General features: G+C 37.0%; 1 pseudogene; it reads left to right on the forward strand.

The window, feature by feature from the left end:
• Positions 1-4,571: 4,571 nt before the first annotated feature.
• Positions 4,572-11,295, forward strand: LOC104868928 (annotated as a pseudogene).
• Positions 11,296-11,917: the final 622 nt, after the last annotated feature.

The raw sequence follows: 11,917 nt of genomic DNA on the forward strand, positions 1-11,917 counted from the left end.
AGGGTTTTAAATTATTATTTTTATGAGTACATATTTGCAATACATAATGGATATAATAATCACGGGGAGTTGGTACATGTGCATATCACATGGTAATCTTTCTTTCCCTTCCCTCTCCTTCCTTCCCTACACCCTGTTCACATTTGCAAAGATCTACTTTCCTGTTTCCTATAATCTGTCTTTTGTTTTTCCCTTTGAATGATTTATAATTGGGGTTTCTCATATAAGAGAAACCATATTAAACCTTCTGTGTCTGATTAATTTCACTTAGCGTTATGGCCTCAAAGCACACCCATTTTCCTACAAATGACTGAAATTTACCCCCTTTTGTGGCTGAGCAGTACTTATTGTGTATATACCATATTCTTTATCTAGTCATCTGAGGATGGACATATAGGCTGCTTCCAAGATTTAGCTATGCAAGCACTGAGTATTTACTCCACATAGGTTGATGGGATATGGGCTATAAAAATGAATATTATCACTGCTGCTCCTGTGAGGATGGGGACTTCACTGTGAAGCAAGGAGGAAGTGATAGGAGAACCAGAGTGGGATTCAGAGTATTGAAGGAAGGAGTCCCTGATGTGCATGTTCTCATGAAAACTGCATTGAGAAGCCTAAGGTTTATGTTGCATGATTTTCTGACCAAGACAAGTGCACACATTAATCACACCATATCCTCCCTGTGGTGCCACTGGCAGAACTGATTTTGAACAGAAATCTGAATCGCTTCTCAGAGCATGTTAACCTCAGAGCAGTTTGAAGCTGTGATTAGCTCATCTTTAAACTGTTGATAGGGTTGCAGTTAGAGGACGTAACTGAGCTGCCTTCTATGAAATCCATGTCAATGAACTATGACAGTAAATAAACATAGGGATGTCTTGCAGAGAGAAGGCCATACACACAGGTGACCTCAGAGGCGGAGCCAAGTGTGACTGTCTGGAGTTTAGGGAACAAGTATGTCTGAGAGTCCTCTGTTCACATGGTCACCATGGAGGAGCCCACTGGTCCCTGTGGCTTCTGCTCTCCTCTCTCCATGCTTCCCCTTGGTTATGACAGTGTTAAGTGACAACATCAGTGCCTCAGGCAGTGACGGCAAACCTTTCAGAGCTTTCAGTGCTAACAGCTGGCTGTGGCACATGTGCCATGGATTGGCCACTGCTGGCCTAGTGTTTGTGGGGTTGAAGGTGTGCCTGAATCCTTGCAGGGTAAAGCTGTCTAATTTTTTTTTTCAGATATTTTCTGATTCCTAACTTACTGAGTCATTCTATTGTACACTTGTAATGCCATCTACTTTTTTTCCCCACTACTATACAGACAAAATTTCCCAGATTATCAGAACATTTAATTGAAATGCTCAGGTAAAGATACTTTTATCTTATTACCTAATTTTATTAAAAATAGTTAAAAAATTTAGACATGAGGGAAGGCCTCTCCACAGGGAAAGGTGGAGAAATGTGAATCAGTTCTGTCTCCATTGTAGGACTGGTAATTTAAAAAACATCCCTCTGTCACTACTGTTATCTTCTAGGTGTTACATTCCTAGCCATCCACACAGAGGCCATTCCTAGACTTTGTTGTTTGAATATAATTTTACTGTGAAATGTTTTAAACATATGGAAAATGCATGGTAATGAATCAAATGACTATGGAACTACCACGATATGGCTTTTTAAAGTTTACTATTTTGCTACTTTTGCTTGATAGCTTTAAAGTAAAAATAATTACAAATAAAATCATAGTCCCCTGTTCCATTGCCTCATGTATCCTGAATTTGAAGTATTTTGTACTCTGATATATGTTTTATGCTGTTATTACATATATATATCTACAAAAATGCTGTAAATATTTTAAAAGGTCACAAAAGTATTCTAGTTCATGTGCTACTTTGCAATTTTTATTCAAAACGTGTTTTAAAGGCTTTTTGCTTTTATACACATATCTATAGTTCACTTTTTTCTGCATTCACACTTAATTCTACTGATCTGTCAAACTTTCACTTTTCTTTCCGATGCAATTTTGATTGTACCCAAATTTCCTCTAAATATAAAAAGGCTGAATCTGAATCTGTTTCTGCTGTGTATATGCAAAACTTTATCACCAAGTTGAGAAATAGTATGTTGTCATTTCTTCTTTCTTTGTTCTGTAATAATGATGTATCCAATTTTTATTTGTTTTAGCTCAAGTTATCTTTTCTTTTTGTACCTTTTGTAAATGATTTTTTCTATTACAGTTTAAAATTGTTTATTATTGACCCATATTTAATGTTTTTATTTAATATCTAGCAAACTTGCTGAATTTTTGGGTAAAAGAATTATGTTGTAGTGTCTTGCATTTTCAATGTTTAATCATATTAAATATAAACAAAATATCTTGAGATTTTCTTCTATTTCTTTACTGCTGTATTTTGTTCTCATTTTGAACATTCTAGGACCCCTGGTACAATATTGATTATAAAAAGAATATAACTTTTCAAAAGATATGAATGAGTTCTGAATATTATGTGTTTTTATACATTTATTCAGATGATCTCATTCTTTTCTGTTATTTTAGTGAAATGTATCCTAGTGTTTGATTAATGAAACACCCTTAATTCTTTGATACAACTTATTTTCTTTTAATAAACTGTTGAATTCACTTTGCTATTAAGAGATTTATGACTTGTACAACTGACTATTCAGAAATAAAGTCAGAGTATAATTTTCCTCCCTTATATTATTTATTATTATTATTATTATTATTTTCAATACTGGGGATCAAACTTGGGCGCTTGTGCTTGTGAGGCAGGTGGCAGAACCACTAAGCCAAATCCCTGGCCAAGATCCCTTGTATTATTATTCCTCACTTTCTCTTTCTTAAAAATCATGATTAGATTTCTCCTATGCCCTGTTGTTGTTTCTTTTCTCTTTATTCTGAAAGAGTTTCTCTAAAATAGGTGTCTTTAACTCTTGAAGTTTTTGATAAAAATTCCTTTAAAAACCTCTGAGCTGTTTTTTTTTTTTGGAAATAATTGTAATTTTGATTTATTGTTTTACAATGTTTCTTGAAAAAACTTTTCATGCGGAATTATTTAAAAATTAGTTTTGAATTTTTCCAAGTATTCTGTACTTTAAAATCCTAAATGTTTATAATTTTTGTGCTTCATATTGCTTATTTGTGCTTTTTTACATTCACTCCACACACATTTATCAGCGGCAACACTAACCTGATACCAAAACCAGATAAAGACACAACAACAACAACAACAACAACAACAACCACAAAGCAAAAGAGAGGCTAATATCCTTGATGATCATAGATGCAAAAATCCTCAACAAAGTACACACAAAATGAATTAAATGTGTATTAAATGGATTTTTAAACCATGATTAAGTATTTTTTTACCATGATCCATCTTCTTCAAGATGGAAGAATCAAATATATATGCCAATCAAGAAACATAATATGCCACATTAACAGAATGAAGGTCAAAAGCCATACATTAACAGAATGAAGGACAAAAAAGACGTGGAAAAGGCATTCAATAAACTCAACAACGTGCTAAAAATGCTGAACCAATTATGTAAAGAAGATACCTCAATATAATAATGTATGCACAATAAGGCAACACCCTATGTTATACAGAATGGGGAAAATTTAAAAGCTTTCTAAGGTTTGGAAAAAGACAAACGTGCCTTTTAACCACTTTTACTCAACATAGCACTAGAAGCACCAGCCATAATAATTTGGCAGAAGAAGAAATAAAGGACAATCAAATTGGAAAATAAGTCAAATTGTCACTGTTTTCAGATGACATAATCTTATACATACAGGAGAAGAAAATGGTGGTGCAGTTTGTGCCAGTGGCATAGCCTTTCCAGGGCAAGGTTCCTGGATCCTGGAAATCAACAGCCTGAAGTACAAATAAAAGGGTGTACAGGGCACAAGAGAACATCGAGGGAACTGACAGAGGAGGAGAAGAAAATAGGATCCATTTCTGTAGAAGAAATAGATTACAGATGCAGACTGAAGAACTAGACCTAGCAGATCGGAGGTGCAACTGCCCCAGCAGGAAGTAGTAAAAACAACACTGCTGCTTACTAAGAAACAGAGATCAGACCTGGATCAGGAAAGTCTTGTACAGCTGGAGGTGTGGTAAAAGTGGTAGACAATATTCCCTTGAATGCCCCCTCTGGAGGAAAAAAAAAAGTTGGTAAGTGAAGCTGGAATGATCAGCGGCCCATGTGTGGGGTGGCTGTTTTGGGCAGAGGTCTGCACTTGAACTCTGATACCTGAATAGGATTGCTTCTTTCCAGGATCACTTTACTGCCCTGAGAAGGAAGGGAAGAATTATTTAGCTATGGTGGACTGCTGGCAGTTGGTTAGTAGACAGGGAATTTATGTTGAGAAGTAGAAACTGGGTTAACTCGGACTTTGCTCTAAGAAACACCAGGCACTAAAACTGGCCCTGGCTACAAATGGCTGGAAGTGAACCCTCTGCTCAGGTGGGCAAATGGCTTTAACCAGTGGCAGAAGGGGACTCTCCCTTGGTGCACTGAGACTATGTAGGCATGAGCAAATGGCCCTAGCCGATGGTGGAACAACAGAACCCACTCCCACCTCCCTTTAACCAGAAGATGAAAATAATCAAAGATGTGGAACAGAGAAGCCCAGTCAAAACCTGGGTGGGGTCAACAGTACACAGAAATGAGAATAGCCTCAGGCTGGCTTTAGCAGAAGGCACCACAGCAGCTGAGAGAGCTGTGTGGATAGAATCACAGAAGGAAGACTTGGGAAAGTGATGTCTGGAAGATTGCAGACTGGGGAAGGGCCCTAGCTCTCACTCCCAGAAGTCAGAAATAGTTTCTTATGCAATAATGATCTTACTACAGATCTGATGGGGCTGCACAGCACATTTACAGGTTCTGTCTCAGACACTACCGTAGAACTGTGGACACCAGAATTTAATATTATTATCTTTCTTTTTCCTTGGTTGCTTGATTTATTTCCTTGCTTTGGTCTGATTGGTTTTTTCCACTTTCTTTTTCTCTATTTCTGTTACCATTATTGTTTAGGTTTTTTACATTTATACATGCTCTGTCCATCTTCTTTCTCTTTCCCTCAACTGTCTCTCTTGATTTTTTGAAATTTTCATGTGAGTGAAAAGGGTCTCTTGTCTTTCTGTTTTGCTTCAATATTCCTTTGCTTCCTCCTTCATGCTTTTTCTCCTGTCCTCTCCAATATCCCAAAGCTTGGGTGTTCATCCTTTTCCTTCCATCCTTGCTTTTACTATATTTCTCTTCACTTGTCTGTCAGTATAGTCCCCTATTCTTCTTAAATTTCCCTCCCACAGGAAAAAAAAAATCACTCTACTAAAGGGAAACTCACTGCACACAAACTCCTGATTTATGTTGGATCTTGTTATACAATGGTAGAGTTTGATCATATGGTTAAATGTACCATACTAATAGGGACACCAGTATATCAGTTGCTAGAATGTGCTAGATGCAATTGATACTGCTAATTGTACTACTTTAGCCAGAATGTCATATCTGTGTCATTAGTTGCTCTCCAGTCTATAGCAAAGGTACAGTTCTCTGGGTCACAACCACCTCCATAGTTCAGTTCCAAAGAACTGGGTGCTGAGCTAAATACACAGCAATGTGTCATCCTCAATAGATTGGGAAGATAGGATCTTGGGATAAACACAAAGACCAAGAACCACCTACACTTAGAAGATGTTTCTGAGGAACAGACATTTCCTAGAGAAGCCTCCATAATAGTGATAAAGCTATCTACCATAAGAAAACAACAAGCAACAACTCAGAAAAGAAAATTTAAAAATAGAAAATGAAAAAACATAGAAGCAAAATGCAGCCTCAGATGTCCAGCCCACCCAGGACAAGTACAGGGGACAAAAAGATAGAAGAAATTGGAAGCAACCTAACTAAATTTTCTGAAATGTTAGCTGCAAAAGTAAATAAATAAGAGATGCTATAGAGAAAATAAACCTCCAGGTTAAAAAAATGGCAATCAAAATGAAGGACATACTCAAGCAATATAGAGTAGAAATGGATTAAAAAATAAAGGAACTCAGCAAGAAGTTCAGGGGACCAGAGCTTCCCAGGTGTGTGCAGGAGCCAGTCAGGGATCTTCTCTGAAAAGAGCTACGCAGGCCCACAAACAGCAGGCAGAGCTCACCCCAATAACATCAGTAAGTGCATGCAGACCCCAGTTAGAACCCTGCTCAGAAACCAGCAACTTGGGTGCACAGCTCCCCGCCAAAGGCCCTCCCTGACAACAGCTATGTAGGGGAGCAGGCCCCAGCCAGAGGCATGGTCAGATACCATCTCAAGTATGCACAGGCCCCAGCCAGAGCCCAGCCTGGACAAAAGCCCAGCACAGGGATCCAGAAGGCCACCATTCTGAACCCAGGAATTGGCTTAGTGGCGAACAGCAGAGAAAAGGTTTCTCATTGGCTTGCTGAGAATGGAAGACCATTAGGTGAGCAAAAAGTCACCTCAACAAAGGCACAGCAGGCTGCATCTGTTGAAATGAGAAGACACATAAACAAGTCTCAAAATCAGACTTCCAGATCACCTAAGGCAACCTCAAAGGGCAATGAGATGGAACAATGTGATATTTAACCACCTAGTCTCTTTGAACTGGCAATAAAAGAGGATCTGGAAAAAAAAATGAATTCAGAAATAATTTCCCAGGTAACAACAGAGAATAATCCAAGACATGATTAATAAATCTAGATCAGACGATTAAAAAAGAGGAGGGCTGGGGATTTAGCTCAGTGGTGCCGCTACCTGCCTTCCAAGTGCAAGGGCCCAAGATCAATCCCAGGTACCCCCCCCAAAAATTACAGGGATAGACCAATACCTATCAGTTATAATCATTAATATAAATGGTCTCAATTCACCAATAAAAAGAAACAGACTTGCAGAATATATCGAGACAAAATTCAGCAATATGCTACATACAAGAAACACATTGATCTCAAAAAGAAATTCATAGGTTGAAAGTCAAAGGATGGAAACAGTTTTCCATGTAACAGGAACCCAGAAAAAAGCAAGGTTGAGCTATTCTATTTGCAGACAATATGAAGACTGATCAAAAGAGACAGAGAAGGTAACTACATATTTGTTAAAGGAAAATTCTGAGAAGAGATAACAATCATAAATATATATGCACCAAATACTGATGTATCCAACGATATAAAATAAACATTGAAACACATGAAAAATCTAATTAGCACTAACACAATTATAATGGGGGACTTTAATACCCCATTGTTGCAAATAGATCAAGTAGAAAAAAAATCAATGAAGAAATATGAGAACTGAATGAAATTTTTCAACAAGTTGACTTAGTAGATGTCTTCAGAGTGTTCCATCTGAAAACATTAAAATACACTTTCTTCTCAGGTACACATGGGATGTTCTCCAAAGAGACCACATACTAGCCCATAGAATATACTTAATCAAATGGAAAGGAGTTGAAATTATTCCATGCATGTTAGTCCAATGAAAATGGAATCAATGGCAAAAGAATCTGCAAACACTCCATAAACACATGGAAAATAATACCCTCCTGAACAACCAATGGGTCACAGGTGAGATTAAACAAGATATTAAACAGTATCTATAATTAAATGACAATGCCAACACAACATACTGCAACTCATGGGTCTCAACAAAAATAGTCCAAAGAGGAAAATTTAAAACAGTGAACTCTCATATCAGGAAAACAGAGCAAGTTCAAATAAACAACCCAATATTGAACCTCGATCTTTTGGAAAAAAGAAGAAAAGTCAACTCCAAAGCTCACATGAGAGAGGAGATTATAAAGATCAGAGCAGAAATTAATTCAATTGAGACTAAGAAAACAAGAGAAAGAATCAATGAATCGAAGAGTTGGGTTTTCAAAAGATTAAATAAAACTGATAAATTTGTAGTCAACCTTAAAAAAAGGAGAGAACTCAATTTTATGTAATTAGCAATGAAAAGGGAGACATTACAACAGATGCAGTGGAAATCCAGTGGATCATCAATACCTACTTTAAGAACCTGTACTCTAATAAGATGGAAATCACAGAAGAAATGGACAGATTCCTAGATACATATGAATTACCAAAGCCAAACCAAGAAGATATAAATATTCTAAACAATAAAATATTAGCCAATGACATTGAGAGTGTAATTAAAAATTTATTGACAAAGAAAGGTCCTGATGGATTCACTGCTGAATTCTACAAGAAATTTTGTGAGGATATACTGCTAATTCTCTTTAGACTTTTCAATGAAATAGAAAGGGAAGCAGTACTCCCCAAATCAGTCCTGGAAGCAAGTATTGCCCTGATACCAAGTCCAGAGAGAGACCCAACTAAAAAACAAAACAAAATAGAAATTATAGACAAATCTCCCTAATGAATGTAGATGCAAATATCCTCAATAGGATTCTGGAAAACGGAATGCAACAAATTATCAAGAAGATTATATACCATGACCAAGAAAGATTCATCCCATAGATGCAGGGATGGTTCAACATAAGCAAATCAATAAATGTAACACACTGTATTAATAGAGCCAAAACCAAAAATTATATGATCAACACAATTGATGCAGAAAAAAATTTGACAAAGACCAACACCCATTTATGATAAAAACCGTACAGAAAATTGGAATAGATGGTCTTTACCTCAGTCTGATAAAAGCAATTTATGACAAACTAGCAGCTAATAAAATACTAACTGGATAAAAACTGAAAGCTTTCACACTAAAATCAGGAACACAACAATGATGTCCACTATCACCACTACTGTTCAACATAGTTCTGGAAACATTAGCCGGAGCAATTACATAAGAGAAAGAAATAAAACAATAAAGATAGGAAAATAAGTTACATTATTTTTATTTGCAGATGACATGATTCTTTACATAGAACCCCAAAATTCACCAAAAACCTTCTAGATTTAATAACCCAATTAAAAAATCAATAGCATTCTTGTACAAAAATAACAAACTCACTGAAAAAGAAATTAGGGAAATAACATATTGCACAATAGCATAAAAAAGAGAAATACTTAGGAATCATTCTAATGAAGAAATAAAAGTCATACATAGGAAATTATACTATTCTGAAAAAGGAGATTCAAGAGGATATCAGAAAATGGAAAGATATTCCCTGCTGTGGGGCAGGAAGATGAACATTGTGAAAATGGCCATACTTCCAAAATTGGTGTACAGGGCTGGGGATTTAGCTTACTGGTTTGGTGGCCTGCCTTGCAAGCATAAGGACCCGAGTTCAATCCTCGGTACCAAAAAAACCAAACCAAACCAAACCAAACCAAAAAAAAAACCAAAACAAAATTGTTGTACAGGTTTAATGCAATCCCAATCAAAATACAATTAGCATACCTCACAGAACTAGAGAAGAATTCCTAAAATTCATTTGGAAACAGAAGAAACCTAGAATCACAAAACAATTCTGGGCAACAAAGACAAGGCAGGGGGCATCACAATCTCTGACTTGAAATTATATTACAGAGCTAATGTGATTAAAAACAACATGGTAGTAGCAAAAAACAAAATAAAAGAGATCTGAGGATCAGTGGAATAGACAGAAGATGCAAAAATGGCCCAAAGCACACTCAGCTACTGCTACCCTATCTTTCTTTATTTTTATTTATTTATTTATTTTTTGTTTTTGTTTTTTGAGACAGGGTCTCCCTATGTAGTTGAGACTGACCTGGAACTCACTGTGTAGCCCAGGCTGGCCTCGAACTCACAGTGATCCTCCTGCCTCAGCCTCCTGAGTGCTGGGTTGACAGGCATGTGCCACGATGCCTGGCTTGCTACCTTATCTTTGACAAAGGGGCCAAACATGTTCACTGGAGGAAAGATAGCCTCTTTAATAAGTGTGCTGGAAAAACTGGCTTTCTACATGCCAAAGATAAGGTCTTGTTTTAATTTTTGGCATGTAGAAAGCCAGCAAACAGGGCAAAGTGTATAGAATATCTTGATAGAGCAGAAAAACTAAAGGAGTATCTGAAGAAAAGAGAGAAAGCCCCACAGAAGCCAGAGAAAGAGGGGCAGCCAAGTCCAGCTGATGAAAAAAGGGAGTGACAGTGATGGGGAAGGAGAATCTGATGATTCTAGAAAAAGAAATGATAGAATCAACTTCAACATGCCATCGTTATTGAGAGGCCAAACGAGAACTGGAGTGATGTTGCTGGTCTTGAAGGAGCCAAAGAAGCACTTAAAGAGGCTATGATTTTGCCCATTAAATTTCCCCATCTTATTACAGGCAAGAGAACACCTTGGAGAGGAATCCTATTTTTTGGGCCACCCGGGAACAGGAAAATCCTGTTTAGCCAAAGCTGCAGCAACAGAAGCAAACAACTCAACATTTTTTTCATTATGTCCCTCTGACCTTGTTTCTAAGTGGCCAGGTGAAAGTGAAAAATTGATTAAGAATTTATTTCAGCTTGCCAGGGAGAAGCCTTCCATTATCTTCATGGATGAAATTGACTCTCTCTCTGTGGTTCAAGAAGTGAAAATGAAAGTGAAGCTGCACATAGAATTAAAAGAGTTTCCTGTGCAAATGCAAGGGGTTGGTGTGGACAATGATGGAATTTTGGTTCTGGGAGCTACAAACATTCCCTGGGTTCTGGATTCTGCCATTAGGTGGAGATTCGAGAAACGAATCTACTACATTCCTTTGTCTGAAGCCCACGGAGCAGCAATGTTTAAATCGCACTTAGGAACCACTCAGAACAGTCTTATGGAAGCAGACTTCTGAGAACTTGGGAAGAAAACTGATTCTAATTCAGGGGCAGATATCAGTATCATTGTCCATGATGCACTTATGAAGCCTGTTAGAAAAGAACAGCCAGCTACTCATTTTAAAAAGGTTCGTGGACCTTCCCGAGCTGACCCAACATCGTAGATGATCTGTTGACACCCTGCTGTCTGGGTGACTCTGGTGGCATTGAAATCATGTGGACGTATGTCCCTGGAGATAAATTTTTGGAGCCAGTTGTTTTCATGTCGGATATGTTGTGGTCACTAACCAAAACCCGCAGTCGACGAACACGACTTGTTGAAATTAAAGAAGTTTACAGAAGATTTTGGCCAAGAAGGCTAAACCAAAGACAGCAAGAAAGATGTTTACTATATGTATTTGTGCTTTCACAGATATTTATGCCTTTCTTGGGTGGCATTCAGATCATTTCCAGTAAAACTCTTACCATGGAGAAAAATACATCTTTCTTCAGAGTTCCTCTAAGTTTTACATTGTACTTTTCCTCTCTCACCTATTAAATGCTTCCAATAACAAAAATCATGAGGAAGTGAGCAATGTATGAATGGTATAAAAAATGGAAGTTACCCAGTAAAAAGAGTATTGAACATCGATTGATTGGTGGCCTACCTTGGAAACTCAAGGACCCGAGTTCGATCCCTGGTACCAAAAACAAAAACAAAAACAAAAACACATCGATTGACCTACAAATACTTAAAAGTTTTTATGAGTGGAGGTCTTTGCAGAGTCTTGATCTTTTTTCTTTTTTTTTAACTAAAGTGAAATAGGGCTTTATATTTTGAAAACATTTCCGTAAACATGCTTTACATTCTTAACCGTAAAATTTATTTTCTTTATTAAAAAATTTAAAATGGTAGAATCTTTACTCTCAGGGATGGGTAATAAAACAGCAAAGAGCACTGCTGCGATTAAAGAGTGAAGTGTGTGATAGCTAGTGCTCTTACTGATTTTTAATAGGTTGATTTTTTTTTTTTAGTAATTTCTTTAAAGGCAGAAAGGTTTCATATTTAACTGAATGAAGCTTCCACTGCACAGTAGCCAGAGAATGACTTTCTATATTAGGTATTGTCTTTACCTTGAAGGAGAAAATTATCTATTTCAGTGTCTT

The sequence above is a fragment of the Fukomys damarensis genome, unplaced genomic scaffold (assembly GCF_012274545.1).
Source record: "Fukomys damarensis isolate Sample0158 unplaced genomic scaffold, DMR_v1.0_HiC HiC_scaffold_9, whole genome shotgun sequence".
Lineage (NCBI taxonomy): Eukaryota > Metazoa > Chordata > Mammalia > Rodentia > Bathyergidae > Fukomys > Fukomys damarensis.